The sequence below is a fragment of the Phacochoerus africanus genome, chromosome 1 (genome assembly GCF_016906955.1).
Source record: "Phacochoerus africanus isolate WHEZ1 chromosome 1, ROS_Pafr_v1, whole genome shotgun sequence".
NCBI lineage: Eukaryota > Metazoa > Chordata > Mammalia > Artiodactyla > Suidae > Phacochoerus > Phacochoerus africanus.
In genome coordinates this window covers 217,798,020-217,813,754 of record NC_062544.1, presented here as the reverse complement: position 1 = coordinate 217,813,754, position 15,735 = coordinate 217,798,020, and the positions used below count along the sequence as shown (strand labels likewise).

Here is a 15,735-nt window from a genome sequence, read left to right as displayed (position 1 = left end):
CAGAAAAGGTGAGAGGCCACTTCTGAATGTCAAGAAGGACTGGGGGGATAAATGAGGAAAAGGAATGGAAGCGAACAGACTAAAAGATAAGGGAAAGTGGGGTGGGGAAGACAGAGGCCAGAAGCGCCTGAAGAAAGACGCCGCTGCCAAAAGAGGCGAAGGAGTTGGGATGGGAGGGGAAGTGGGTGCCTGAGAAATGTGCAAGGAGACTGGATTCGCCAGAGGTAGGATCGTGGTGGGGTCTGGCCATAGGCAAGCTTCCAAACTCCCAATCACAGTTCCGTGGCCTCAGTCACTGGGCCGGGAAAGAGCGCATCCCGAGGGTGGGCAGCCCTTCCCCGCTCCAGCTGCTCTCACCCCCACCGTGGAAAGGCTGGAGAGGATCGCAGTGGCGGGGGCAGAGTCGGGCAGTTAGCTCCCCCCCTCCGCATCCAAACTCGCGGCTCACTGCAGAGCGGCGCGGAGGAGCGGGCGGAATAACCCGAGGACTGGAACCAGGGGAAGGGAGGAAGCAAGAAGGGCGCTTCAGGTGGCTCCTGGTTGTTTAAAGTTTGCGGCTGGCGAAGGAGCCGGCTCCGTCCTCTCTCCGCCGCCCGCCCGCGACTCTGCTCGGCCCTGTGTCCTCAGCCTCGCCTCCATCCTCGGCTCGTCCCTACGCCCACTTCCCTCTCGGCTCCCGCCCGGCTCGGGTCCCCATTCCCTCTCCTGTCTCCATCTCTCCCTGTGCCCGAGCGCCCCCAGCTCCCTCCCTCCTCCCTGGATCTCCCGCAAGACGTGAGCGGAAAGTGAATGGGCAGCCCCAACCACAAAGACAAATTACCATGAGAAAAATAAATCAGAAAATCGCCGTTTGCGCCCCGCGCTCCAGCCGCCGCACCCCTCTCCGCCCGCCGAGGCGGGAGCGCGGGGCTCCAGGACCGCTGCGTCTGGGGCCTGGGAGACAAGAGGGCAGAGTTTGGGCTCTGCAGGGCCCTGCCAGGGCAAGGGGGCTGGAAAGAATCCGGCGGGGGGCTCTGCAGGCGGCAGCGGAGCGGGGACGTCCCCCGAGCGAGAGCTTTCACACTCCGAGCGGGCCACGCGTTCCCACGCGCCTCGCCGCCCTCACTCTCGCTCCACAGGGTTTACTCGCCCGCCCGCTCTCTCGGAGCCTCCATCTCGGCGCCAGTCTTGGCGCCTCAGCCGCGCTCTCTCCCAGCCTTTCATTCGTCTGTCCCCTCCCTCCAGGCCCAGACCCAGGTCCCCATCGCGGCTTGCAACCCAGACGCGCCGACTTCGGCGCGGCCGGGACCCAGTGCAGCCTCGACCCGGAGCCGGCGGGAAAGAGGCAGCACAGCGGACGCCCAAGCCGAGGCGGCAGCTGGCGGCGCGGAAGCCTAAGGACCCCCACCCCTCTGCCCGCAGCCTCAGCCACCTGGTTCCAACTTGCCAGCGCCCCGGGCTCCCTACCCCTCTACCCAGACGAGTTGCTGAAGTTTGCAACTTGAAGCCCCTGTCCGCTCAAGCGAAGCGTCGGGAATCCCGGGACTCACCTCCGGGCTGTGGACGCAGGTGCCCAGCTCCAAGCCGCTCCCGACTCCCAGCGGCAGGGAGCGGCGGAGGCGAACCGGGAGAGCTGGCGGCCCGTCTGGGAATAGGGCGGCCGCGCAGGAACGGCCCCCAGCCCTCACTCTGTGCTCCAGCGCAGCTGAGACCCGGGCCCGCGCCCGCCACGCTCGGGTTCCTCCAGCAGCCTCTGGACGCGCCGCCCACCCTCCCGGCTCCGCGGAGCTGGGCTCAGGCAGCAGCCCTCGCGCTCCAGCTAGCTCCCGACCCGGCGCGCGGGTGAGAGCCGGGAGGAGGAGACCGAGAGAGCCGAAGGAGGGAGGGAGAGGCGGTGGGGGAGGAGTTGGGAGCGAGGGGAGAGAGGGAGGGGAGCGAGAGCGAAAAGGAGGAGGGGGCTGGAGAGGACCTGCCACGGCGGGCGCGCCACCCGCCAGCCCCGTGGCGCGCGGAGGAGCGCGAGGGGGCGCCCTGAACCTCCGCGTCCCCAGGCTCGGCCTGCCAAGTGTGTTTACCCTGAGGGTGGACAGAAGTCCCGCTCCTCAATCCGCGTTCGAGCGGCGAGCGGCTAGACCCAGGTCCCCCGAGCACTGGCTACCTTTTGTCACATCCTGCCTTACCGTCCTTGGGAAGCCCCGTCTCTGAACTCAGCTTTCTCCCGGTGCGTCAGCACATCGGAACCCTGCCCACTCCAACCCTAGGAGCCTGAGGAAATTCATCCTTCCCCTTGGCTCCCCTATTCCCAAGCCCTATCAGCTGGGGACTATCTTCCTGCCTGTGGATTTGAGGAGGGGCAAGAACGGTGTGCAAAACAGGGAAAATCTGGTATAAATTACAGCTGAGGCTGCTGGACTGGATGGAAAGCCAGAATTGGCTGGCTAGGGTTAATTTTACAAGCTGCATGACCTTGAGCGAACCTCTGCAAGCCTCAGTTTCTTCAGCTGTAGGTTTGGTGTTACCTTCCCTACTGAGCGACTTTAGGAGCTACAGTGAGTAAAATAACATCAGGAACGTTAGAAGGGCATCCAAGAGATTAGCGATCCTGGGAGGCGGTTCAGGGCTCTCGGCCGGCCGAGCAGGGAAGATTTAGCGCAATCAAACCGAACAAGAATGAATTGTTTACAAGTTTAAGTGTCTAGTGTTTCTGATGGCTACAAAACCGGAGGGAAAGACGGGGGCAAGCTTCAAATCCTATCTGCCCGGCAGCAAGAGGGATGGGAAGAGAGCCCTCTGCTGAACAAAAAAAGGTATTTTAAAATTTTTAAAAGGTGACCTAAGAAAAGAAAACGAAAAAATGAAGGATAAAGACAAAGCACCTGAAAAATTAAACCAGGAGAAGTGTGATTATAAAAGATAGCCAAAGAGACCTGTGAAATAAAAATAGATAACATTAAACAACTATCTGGAGTATGCCAGAAATTAAAGAATTAGAGTGAAGTATTACATAACAAAATGCTGGCTAGAGGAAATCCTAGATAAAGCAGAGGAATGGAGATGGTAAGAGCCCCAGAGAGGCACCCCTCGTATGTGTGCGCGCACGCGTGCGCACGCACACACACACCCACTCCTCTGAAACGGGATGAGAAGCAGGTTAGCCAAGATGATGGAAAGGAAGAAAGAAAAAAAAAGAAGAATCCAAGAAAGGATTTTATGAGATGCTTTAAAAGGGAAACAGAGCATAATCTCAGAAATAAAGACCCCCCTAGGGAGGGAGTTCTCCTGGCTCAGCGAGTTAAGGACCTGACATTATCTCCGTGAGGATGTGTGTTGGATCCCTGGCCTCACTCAGTAGGTTAAGGGTTCTGTGTTGCTGCAAAAGCATAGGTCACAGATATGGCTGGAATCTGGCATTGCTGTGGCTTGGCCTCAGCTGCAGCTCCAATTCGACCTTAGCCGAGGAACATACATACACTACAGGTGCGGCTGTTTAAAATTAAAAAAAAAAAAAAAGATTTTCTGGGGCAACAGGAATGCTGAAACTCATAATGTGCAGCATGGAGAGGAGCTTGCAAAGGTAAGATACCTGGACAAGAGGAGAGAGACACGGATTAGGAAAATGGTAGGAAAGGGTACATGTCCCCACACACCAGTCTAGGAGCCCATCCATTTCATTAGAAGTGAAAATCAAGTAGGAAGAGGTAATGCAGGGCATCAAGTCCAAACCTATCATTTTTACAGACGACGAGATCCAGAGGGAAAACAATTGTCCCTGAGTCACAGGTTGGGGTGTGGGGAGGTCCCCTGGACCCCAATCTGGAATCTTTCCACTGCTGCGAGTCCTGCCCCCAACACCCCCACACACACCCATTCCCATTCCTTGCAGAACTGGGGGACTGTTTTTGTTATTGCAAAATAAATGTGTGAAATGTAGAAACTTTTTAATTAATAAAAATGTGAAAACATTCCATTTATATCAGGGAAAAGGGATGAACAGGAGAGCTCCCCATTTGTCTGGTTGCAAGAGTTAAAGTGCCTTCTGAGTGGTTCTGCGGACAGCAGCTCCCTCCTGAAAGGCAATAAACATCTTCTCCATCTTTCACCATACTCTTTCATCCTCCCTTTCCCACCATGTTTCTTTTTTTCTTTTTTTTTTTTTCCTTCCTATCCCATGAACACTCTATGCCTTTTCCTGGCGCTCCCTCTCCACACTACGAATGAGTGTGGGAGAGGGCTCTGTGTGGGAAGAGAAGAGGGGAGACCACAGTCTGGAGACATGGGCCAGGAGCCCTTCCTATTCAGGGGAAGCAGGAGCCAAGAAGGGGAGACATCCAAGGAGACACAGAGGAACAGCGATGCTTGGGCTACTGGGCTAATTAAACCTAATTGCATCCTACTGTATTGTATTGATTAACAGTGATTACTCAAGAGCTCTCAATACAAGAGAGCTTCAGAAGGCCATATCTCAGAAAGGGACAGTTGTTTTACTAGCCTGGCTTACCACCTGCTTCAGGCAGCCCCAGAGTTTGGCAAACCCAGCCTGGTTAGAATCTCTGAATCATTCACTAGGAACAAAACCTGGAGTGTTGGCCCCATCACCACTGTGTCACCTTCCTTACACCCTTGCAATAACCTGTACAGTAATTACTTCTATTAGGAGCAATTCTCCACCTGCCAGAACAGCATTAATTAAGAAGAATGTAAATACAGTGATTCATACAGAATTATCCAAAACAAACATGCTAAAGAGCAGTGAACAGAGGGCGTGGGAAGGAGTTCTTAGAATTCATTCTTGACCTAGAAATTCCAAACTTCCCTTCAACTAAGGTACCAAGCGGTTAAGCTATAAGTCCAAGTTCTCATGGGTGACAAACCTGGGATCCCACCTGAGGGCATTTTCTGGGAGTCTAGCTCCCTCCGAAAAACAAGAGCGTAGCCTCTCCCAGGAGTGTGTAGCTGTGTGTGTGTGCACATGGCTGTGCTAGGCATAAACACAAATCCAGCCTTGCAGCAAAAGACAAACCAGCCACAGCCACTCATATATCAATAGGAGAGAGAGAAGTGAAAAAAAGAAGGCAGCAATCACTTATAATGTCCAAATCGTTTTCTGGTCCCAGAACCACCTGCTCATTGTGCCTGGGGACGGAAAAGAAAAAGGAAAATCCCCACCCCAGAAGTCGTTGTCCATTTGTGAACCACAAGCACACTTAGGTCAGAGGAACTGAAGTGTCACTAATGACAGCTTTGCCATTGTCTTGAGCTAATGTGAGAGAAGAGACCTTCCTTCCTTCCTTCCTCTCTCCCTCCCCAAACATTTAAGTGCCACTCACTATGCTGGGTGGAGAAGTCATAGGAAGAGGAGCAAGCCAGAGCCTTGCAGGAAGATGGGAAGGGCAGCCATAGTCACAGCAAAGGCAGGGCCAGAGCGCTGCGCGCCCCTGGAGGGCCAACAACCAGCTCTACCCGGCAGGGCAAGGAGGTCTTCACAGAAAAAGGCCCTTTGCGCTGGGAATGAAGACCAGGCAGGAATTTGCCAGACAGAGCAGCAGGAGGAGGCAGAATATTCCAGGCAGAGGAAATAGCATGTATGAAAGCACAAGGCGATATAATTAGATTTCTGTTTTGGAAGAATTGCTTGGCCCTGGTGAACAGATTCAGAGAGAGCTGAAGCAGTAGATGGAAGCAGGTGCCTTGCTGGCTGAAAGAGCACCATACCCGCAGTTAGGGCTTCTGGGTTCTGAGACCAGCTCGGCCCCTGGCCACTCATGAGCTGGGTGTCCTTGCACCAGCCTCTTAACCTCTCTGACCTCAGTTCCTTGTGGCTAAACTGGAAGGGATCGATCGACTGATTTCTAAGGTCCTCCGAGCACCCGTATTTTATGATGAACTCTTCCCGCAGATATTTCTTTAAATTATGTCCTTTACCATATTGATGCACTGAATCTTTTCCCACGTATTTATCACCTCCCAGTTCACAAAGGTCTTTTCCACGGCTACTGCAGATGATCTTGTCCAGCCCTGTGGCTATAAACACCATCTCTCTGCTGATAGCATCCAAGTTTCCATCTGCAGCTCTGACCCTTCTCCTGAAACCCAGATACAGAGATCCAACTGCCTGCCGCCCTCCTCCATGTGAGCATCTAATAGGCATCTCTGACCTCACATGCCCAACACTTAACTTCTGCTTTCCTTGCCCCAAACCAGCTCCTCCCGCAGTCTCCCGCATTTTAGTAAATTAAAACTCTAATCTTTGCATTCATCAAGGTCAAAATCTTGAGATCATCCCACACTCCACCTGGATACCATCAATAAGTCCCACTGAAATAGTTTCAGAATCTGACGACTTCTCACCCCCTCCTCCGCCAGCACCCCAGTTCAAACCCCTCTCTTCTCTTGTCTGCTCTGCCTGCTTCCACATTTGTGCCTAAGTCTGTTCTCCACACAGCGGACTTCCTCTTTCAGATCTGGTCCCTCCTCTGCTCAGAAACCTTCGACGGCTCTCCAGTTCCCTAAAGGAAAAGCCTCACCCTCGCCTAGCCCTCAGGCCCCCTTGACATCTCCTACTGCTCTCCCCTCCTTCAAGCAAGTGCGTACATGCTTACACACGCACACACACATGCACACTCACATGCACGCACACAGACATGTACACCTATGCCATTTTCATGTCTCCTAAGTCAGGGGGGTGGTAAGAGAAGGCAGGCTGACTGTGTAGCTTGCCCTTGGGCTGGCATCCAGGGGGAATCACATCTCACTTCCCGAACACTCCTGAGTACCTCTTCCCCTTCCTCTTTCCGGCCAAGGCTGTCAGATCAGATCGGGGTGAGGATGGATCAGGAAGAAGCGTGGTATGGGGCGGGTGTGAAGCTGAGGCCCAGTTGGTTGAGGGGATGACACCGGGCTTCCTGGTAGATGAGTTAGACAAAGGGCCAAGTGCTCAACTCCAGGTGAGGGGGGCAGGGGTCACTCTCAGGACATTTGGACCCAAGGAAGGACACAGGGTGTGGCCACCCTTCTTGAAGACATTTGAAACAGGAGATCTGTGTCTGTGGTTCCCTCTGAGGACCATGGTGAAGCCACAAAAGTCCCTGATGGATCAGAAAGGATGGCTGTTGGCCAAGAAAACCTGTACCACTGTCCCCAGAAGGGGATCCGAATCTTGTTAGGATGAGAATCCCAGGTTGTGATCAAGAAGAGGCCCAAGGAGGTCCCATTGTGGCTCAGTGGTTAACAAGCCCAACTAGTATCCAAGAGGATGCAGGTTCGATCCCTGGCCTCACTCAGTGGGTAAAGGATCTAGCATTGCCGTGAGCTGTGGGTAGGTTGCAGACGTGGCTTGGATCCCATGTTTCTGTGGCTGTGGCTGGCAGCTGAATCTCTGATTACACCCCTAGCCTGGAAACCTCCATATGCCATAGGTACAGCCCTAAAAAGAAAAAAGAAAGAAAGAAGAGGCCCAAGCCTGGCAGTTAGGGTGCCTGGGCAGGGCCAGACCTCTGGACGGGAAGTAGGGAGGCATCCGAAGGGGAACCTGATGCCTGAGTTGGGAAAGGAAACTGCTCACACGTGGTAGAGAGGCCCAGAAAGACTCCTTGGCTCTGACCAAAAGGTCTCTCTGGTGTCGCGCGGCCTCTGAAATCGTCCTGGTGGGGGAAAAATAGGCTGTCATAATGCCTAATCCAGACAACCCATCAATTTTGTTTTTTTCTGGTTTTTTTTTTTTTGCCTTTTCTAGGGCTGCTCCCACCGCATATGGAGGTTCCCAGGCTAGGGGTCCAATCGGAGCTGTAGCAACCAGCCTACACCACAGCCACTGCCACACAGGATCCGAGCCGCATCTGTGACCTACACCACAGCTCACAACAATGCCGGATCCTTAACCCACTGAGCAAAGCCAGGGATGGAACCCGCAACCTCATGGTTCCTAGTCGGATTCATTAACCACTGCGCCACAACGGGAACTCCGACAACCCATCAATTAACAGCCTCTAGCAGGAATGGGGGTAAACAGTAATTCCTTCCAAATTACCTGCTAAGCACACACCACTGTTCTGGGTCCACACGACCCAAGCAGAAACCTAGGCTGTGAAGAGCAGTCATTCAATACATTATTATGGGGTAAGCATAGAGAGGGATACAGTAGGGGATAATGCTGGGCTGTAAACAGGGCCAGGTTAGTGAGGCCTGGAAGGCCATGATTTAGTCCTATAGGCCAGGCAAAGAGAATCATCTGAGGTTTGGAGCAGGAGGCTGACATGGTGAGATGGGAGGCAGTGGGTGAACTTGCGAGAGGGAGGCCGGTAAGAGAGCATCACAACAGCCCCTCAACTCCCCAAGACCTTGACTGGGGCAGACACAACAAAAATAATGAAAACCCTTAGGTAGAAACCTAAGGGATTGGAATACAGAGCAGGGAACTGAGATGGAAGGGAGTGAAAAAAAATATATATATATATATATAAGAGCAGGAATATGGGTGCCCAGAAAAGTTGGGGGTGTGAGCCAAGTGAATAATAAGGGAAGACCCGTTGAAGAGAAGTTTGCCCCTGTCAATACAGCTTAGCGCTGGCTCTGCCCCAAGCCTGGGACATGAAGGGGGTTGGGATGTGTCCTTAACACATCCCCGGGATGCTGCAGGCAGCTCGGATCTTCGCCCATGTGAGCCAGGAAGCAGTGATTCTCAGGAAGAGGCGGAAGGCTCCTTCATTTCAATTAAATATGATTTTTCCCACCCCTGTTATTTGCTCAGTACTGCACTGAGGCTGGAGAGGACCCAGATAGAGAATGAACGATGCTTAAGGGATGATCAGCATATTAGGAATGTGAGGTGCATGCAAGAAGTAAATACCAGCTAAATGCCAGATTGGCTGCTCCAGGCAATAAACACCAGACAAATGCTGGAGAGTGAGAGAGCCCACTGGAGCAGTGTCCAGGAAGGCTTCTTGCAGGAGGTGGGAACTGCCCTGGACCACACAGAAAACGTAGGTGTGGACAGGCAAGAGGGAGGGAAGAGACACACACTGGGGTACTCTGTGGAAGTAAACAAAGTCAATATAAGGCAGAAACGACCATAATCTACTGACTTTTTTTTAAAGCTTTTGACAAAGTTCTCTAAGAAACGCTCTTGTTTGTTCATTTGTTTGTTTTCCTTGCCTGCAGGTTGCAGAAGTTCCTGGGTCAAGGATAGAACCCGAGCCACAGCTATAACCAGAGCCACACAGATCCTGAACCTGCTGAGCCAAGAAGGAACTCCAAGAAACAGTTTTTAAAAAGGTCAGGTTTGGGGAGTTCCCACTGTGGCTCAGCAGTAAGGAGCCCCTCTAGTATCCCTGAGGAGGCAGATTCGATTCCTGGGCCCTGCTCACTGAATTAATGATCTGGCATTGCTGCGGCTGGGTTGCAGGCCAGCAGCTGCAGCTCCAGTTCAACCCCTAGCCTGGGAATTTCCATACCTGTGGGTGCGGCCCTAAGAAGAAAAAAAATTTTGTCTCCACAGAGCTAAAGGAGGGAATGATGTCTCTTTTAGCAAGATCAGCAAATGGTTTAGATCCGGAAATACAAAAGGTAGAAGCAAGTTTCACACAATTAAAATCCCTGTGCAGGAGTTCCCATTGTGGTGCAGAGGAAACGAAGTCAACTAGTAACCGTGAGTTTTCGGGTTTGACCCCTGGCCTCGCTCAGTGGTTTAAAGATCCCCTGTTTCCATGAGCTGTGGTGTAGGTCGAAGATGCAGCTCTGACCTGCATTGCTGTGGCTGTGGCTATGACACAGGCTTGCAGCTGTAGCTCCGATTAGACCCCTAGCCTGGGAACGTCCATGTGACGTGGTGCACCCCTAAAAAGCAGAAAAAAATCTGTGCAAAGAGTGGATAAACAAAACGTAGTATAAACATGTGGTAGAATATTATTCAGCCTTAAAAAGGAAGAAAATTCTGGAGTTCCCGTCTTGGCTCAGTGGTTAATGAATCCGACTAGGAACCATGAGGTTTCAGGTTCAATTCCTGGCCTTGCTCAGTGGGTTGAAGATCCGGCGTTGCTGTGAGCTGTGGTGTAGATCGAAGACATGGCTCGGATCCTGTGTTACTGTGGCTGTGGTGTAGGCCAGTGGCCACAGGTCCGATTTGACCCCTAGCTGTGGGAGCGACTCAAGAAATGGCAAAAAAAAAAGACAAAAAAAAAGAAAGAAAATTCTGACAGGTGGTACAACGTGAATGGACCTTGAGGACATTATGTTAAGTGAAATAAACCAGACACGAAAGGACAAACATTGTATGATTCCACTTATGTGAGGTGTCTAGAAGAGTTTCATTCCTAGAGACGGAGAGTAGAAGGGTGATTGCCAGGGTCCAGGGTGATGAGGAAATGGGGAGTTAGTATGTAATGGGTATAGGGTTTCAGTGTGGGATGGTGAAAAATTTCTGGAGGTGGGCGGTGGTGATGGTTGCACAACAGTGTGAATGAACTTAATGCCAGTGAACTGTACACTTAAAAATCACGAAGATGGAAAATGTATGTTATGTGTATTTCACTACAAAAAAACCCCACAATATATGTAGAAGGATCCAGTTTATATATCAAAAAGCAAATATTAAAAAAAAAAATAGTTAATAGGAGTTCCCGTCGTGGCTCAGTGGTTAACACACCTGACTAGTATCCATGAGGACTTGGATTCGATCCCTGGCCTCACTCAGTGGGTTCAGGATCCAGTTGTTGTCAGGAGCTGTGGTGTAGGTCATAGATGTAGCTCAGATTCGGTGGCTGTGGCTGTGGTGTAGGCCAGTAGCTATAGCCCCGATTAGACCCCTAGCCTGGGAACCTCCATATGCCATGGGTGAGGCCCTAAAAAGACAAAAAAAAAATAGTTAATATGCTAAATGTTATGTATACTTTAGTTCAACCACTGCCACAAAAGGATCTATTCCAAGACTAATCAGATTTAACATCTTTAGAAATGTTCTGGAAGGGAAAGTCTCTTGACAAACCTCTGTGTTGCTGGTGACTTAATGTATCCTGTTATTACAGCTGAAATAAATTGACAGCCTTTGACAGTAGGAGGCACCAGAGCAGTGGTCCTCGGTCCTCCATCTATAGCGTTGCCTGGGGGAAGATTCAAATGTATCAGTTTCTGGATCCCCAACCAACCCCAGCCCATCCCCAGTCAGATTTAGCTGCCCTGGGCTGGGGCCTGGGGAATTGGTGTCTTTTCCAAAGCTTCCAGATGATTCTAATCTACAGCCAGGGTTAAAGGCAGAGAATAGTCAGGCTGAAAATCTCAGCCTCCTGGAGCTTGAGTCCAGGGTCTGCCATCTGCCAGGAGTGTAATGATTAAGTGACTTAATCTCTCTGTTTCTTAAAAATTCTCATCTTCAAAACTGGGTAATAGTAGTCCCAACCTCAGAGGGTTGCAGAGAGGATTAAGAAACATACTGTACACTTAGCACAGTGCCTGGGGCATTTTAAGAGCTCACTAGATGTTAATTATCATTGTTATCGACTGAGTTTGTATAAATTGGCAGAAAAGGAACAGATGGGTTTAACATGGCATGTGCAGATATGTTCAAAAATAAACAAATCCAAACTTTGTGACTCACGTCTCTGTCAAAACCAGAAAAGGGCCTGTGTCTTCGGAGGCATTTTCCCTTCCAGGACCTGAGTTTGTACTGATTCACTCCAAAGGCCAAGAAAATACACATCAGGTGGAGGGGGGATGGGGGAGACTGGAAAAAAAACCTGAGCCCACACCATTGCATTTCTCTAAATATCATGCCTCCTCCCTTCACTGATCTGGGGAGAGTTCTGGTCACCGAACCTCTGAAGGGATGTTCTGACTGACACTGAAGGAATAGAGACAGAAAAATCAAGGGCTGAGAGGGGAAGACAGGCCATAAAGGTTAGGATTCTCCAGACTGGAAAAGGATGCGATGGAAAGCAGTACACTCATCAATAACCAGGAGAGGGTGAACCAGGACTCATTCAACCCAGACACTTGCCGGAGGGGGAGATGAACGAGGAACACTTAGAACAAATAAAAGAAATGGGTAATAAACTCGTGAAACACGTTACTCCCAGATGTAGTACATAAGGGAAATGGAGATGAATCCACCAAGGGTCTGGACAAACTAATGTCAGAAATGTAAACGGAGGGAGTTCCCATCGTGGCTCAGTGGTTAACCAGCCCGACTAGGCTCCATGAGGACGTGGGTTCGATCCCTGGCCTTGCTACGTGGGTTAAGGATCTGGTGGTGTCGTGAGCTGGGGTGTAGGTTGCACACGAGGCTTGGATCTGGCGTGGCTGTGGCTATGGTGTAGCCCAGCAGCTGCAGCTCCAATTCGACCCCTAGCCTGGGAACCTCCATATGCTGTGCATATGGCCCTAACAAAAAAAGCAAAAAAAAAAACAGAAATGTACATGGTTGCCCCTGGGGAACTGTCATATACCCACCTTGAAAGTCAGCCTCGGTGAAGGCGGTGGGCACGGTCTTTCCAACAAGGGACTGGGGAGATGGCGCTTCTGCACATTCCTATTTTCTTAGTGCCCCTAGGGAGGGATTTGGCAAAGGGTCAGGAATGCATGTGAGCGTGCTGTGTTCAGGGACAGGGGAAAAAACTGGCTTGGCTGGAGTCAACAGGCCATGCCAGGAAGTGAGGGGGCTTTGTCTGGATATGCATGGCCCGGTTGGATTATCAAGGGTACCCAGAACCATTGCTGAGGGGCTGAAATTCATCCAAAAATCACAGAATGTTGTAGCTTTTCTAGCTGAAGCCCTTCTTTTTGTCTTTCTTTCTTTCTTTTTTCTTTTTTCTTTTTTCTTTTTTTTTTTTTTTAAGGGCCAAACCAGCAGTGTGTGGAGGTTCCCAGGCTAGGGGTCCAATCGGAGCTGTAGCCACCGGCCTACACCAGAGCCACAGCAACGCAGGATCCAAGTTATGTCTGCAACCTACACCACAGCTCACAGCAACGCTGGATCCTTAACCCACTGAGTGAGTCCAGGGATCGAACCTGCAACCTCATGGTTCCTAGTCGGATTCCACTGCACCACTGTACCACAAAGGGAACTCCAAAGCCCTTCTTTTAAAGGATGAAAAATTCAAGATAAATTAACTCACCCGAGATCCTGTAATGCATTCACAGCAGGGCAGAGGTGGGAATCCTGAGGTTTTGCACTACGCCACGCAGAGGATAGGGTCTGAAAGGACTTTGGAGAAAGACTATTCCTAAATCAACAACCACGAGCAAGTGTCTTAACTCCTTGGAGCTGCTGTGGAATGACTTGGCATAAGCCTCTCCAGGCCACATTAGCCTGGGGGTAGAAATAGAGACTTGGCAGAAGTCACAAGCTGTATTTCACGTGCTCCGTGTCCATTAGTTCTGTGGGAATTTAGCTTTCCCCAGGGTCCTCCCAGTTGGACCTTGCACCCCAGCACGGATCTCAGCCAAGACCTGGACCCAAGTCCTGCCCTTGTTTATCCCTCCTTCTCACTTTAGCTCTTTGGGTTAATGTCCTCAGCCTCTCCCAATGTCCCCTTTGAGAGCCCTTCTGGTGTCCAACAATATCTCCAAGGCAAGTGTTCTGAGGTTTGTGTAGAAAACATTGTCTCCCAGGGTGCAGAAACCACAGGCCTCAGTTTTCTTGTTTTTCCTCTCACTGTCTTTTCTTGTTTCTTTTTTTCTTTCCCTCCTTCAGCTGAGGCAGGGGACTTGTGGAAGTTCCCATGCCAGGGAGCGAACCACAGCAGCGATGTGAACCTCTTCTGTGACAATGCCGATCCTTAACCCGCTGTGACACAAGAAAACTCCCCTGTTGTTTCTTTCTCTCTCTCTCTCTCTTTTTTTTTTTTTTTTTTTTTTTGTCTTTTGTCCTTTCTAGGGCCGCACCCATGGCGTATAGAGGTTCCCAGGCTAGGGGCCTAATCAGAGCTGTAGCCACCGGCCTATGCCAGAGCCACAGCAATGCCAGATCTGAGCCACGTCTGTGACCTACACCACAGCTCACGGCAACGGCGGATCCTTAAGCCCCTGAGCGAGGTCAGGGATCAAACCCGAAACCTCATGGTTCCTGGTCGGATTCGTTTCAGTGGCACCACAACAGGAACTCCCCTATGGATTCTTGAACAGGGAAGTGAAGTCATTTTTGGTGTTTGTTTACTCTATGTCGAAGCTGTCATGCCTTAGGACTGCAGTCCGGGTCAGAGAACAGGCTGAGTGGTATACTCGCTGCTGCACTCAGAATTGGCCCTCTCCTCTGAAACTGGTTCACTGCCCTCAGATTTCTCTCAGCAGCGTCCCTTGTGCTAACACAGTGTTGGATACATTGCAAATAAATATTTGTTGTTGAACAATGGGCAGATTTCTCTCTTCCAGTGGATTCTTTCTTCAAACTCAGAAAACTTATTTTTTTTCCTCCAGAGTTCCTGTTGTGACTCAGTGGTAACACACCCAACTAGTATACACGAGGACTCAGGTTCGACCCCTGGCCTTGCTCACTGGGTTAAGGATCTGGCATTGCCATGAAGTTATGGTGCAGGTTATAGATGCTGCTCAGATCCTGCGTTGCTGTGGCTGTGGTTTGGCCGGCAGCTTCAGCTCCAATTGACCCTTAGTCCGGAAATTTCCATATGCCAAGGGTGCAGTCCTAAAAAAACAAAAGCAAAAAAACAAACAAACAAAAAAAAAGGAAGGAAAGAAAAGAAAATTATTTTTTTCCCCAGGAGGCTCAAACCAGTCCTTGCATCCTTGTCCTTATTATTCTCCCTATAGCTTCCAGATGGGCTTGTCTGAACCATAGGGTAAACATGGCTTAGGCTCCAACTAGGATCCTGTAAATCTAGGATGCAGGCAGTGAAATAATGTAAATAACGGGTCCAGCATGGAGCCTGGGATATCACAGATTACTCAATACCATCATGCCTTTTCTTTCTCTTGCCTAACTAGGATCACTGGCTCAGAAGGGGGGAAACCATCAAAGACTTCACACAAAGAAATTGATTTGAAATGAAAGCAATTTGGAGTCAGGAAAATTATGGTGCAGCCACATCTGGCATAATGTGGGTAGTTCTACGCACTGAACCTTAAAAGATTACGAGGATTTTATTTATTACAATTTTGCTTTAGACCTCATCTATTTCCAAAGAGAATTGAAGGCAGGTTAAAAAAAAGTTAGAAAAGAAGCACATTTAAGAAAAAGAAAGATAAGAAAAATAAATATATCCACCGGTTGGTCAGGTTCGTGTGATTAAAGAATGGAGAATAGAAAGTGAAGGTGGGTGGAGACGGAGATTGTCTGTGGGAAGAGTGACAGGTCGCCAGAAGCAGGGCCGGGTGGCTGGGAAGGGCAGAGACGGTTGTCAGTGGATGAACATGTCACGGGCTGGTGTGTTGGGGCTGGAAACAAAGAGGGACATGCATGGGAGTTCCTGGGTGAAGGGGGAGTGCTTGGTGTTTCTTTAATCATTCTAAGAAGAAAGTAGAAACTTGGTTAAAAAGAGATATATTGAGAGATTTGAACTTGGAAATGAAAAATAGTATGGCTTTGAAGGAAGTAACTTGTTCAGATGAGGCAGAATGCTATTTGAGATACTAACCACTGTGTTTTTTCTTTTTTCTTTTTCTTTTTTTTTTTTTGTCTTTTGTCTCTTTAGGGCCGCACCCACGGCACATAGAGGTTCCCAGGCTAGGGGTCTAATGGGAGCTGTAGCTGCCAGCCTTTACCAGAGCCACAGCAATGCAGAATCCGAGCCGCGTCTGCAACCTACAACACAG

At 50.3% G+C, this 15,735-nt stretch overlaps 1 protein-coding gene across 2 annotated transcripts in view; it reads right to left on the bottom strand.

Moving 5' to 3' along the window:
- SEMA5B (semaphorin 5B) overlaps positions 1-13,225 on the bottom strand; it is a 141,106-nt gene extending 127,881 nt beyond the window's left edge. Inside the window, exons 1-2 of one of the 2 annotated variants that reach the window (XM_047790737.1) lie at positions 13,083-13,225; positions 12,418-12,513 (exon numbers count right to left, since the gene is read on the bottom strand). The gene's annotated coding sequence lies outside the window, so the exon portion shown is untranslated. Of the gene's footprint in view, positions 1-1,529; positions 1,661-12,417; positions 12,514-13,082 lie in introns of those variants that run through there. The other variant, XM_047790747.1, reaches the window with a different exon arrangement.
- Positions 13,226-15,735: the final 2,510 nt, after the last annotated feature.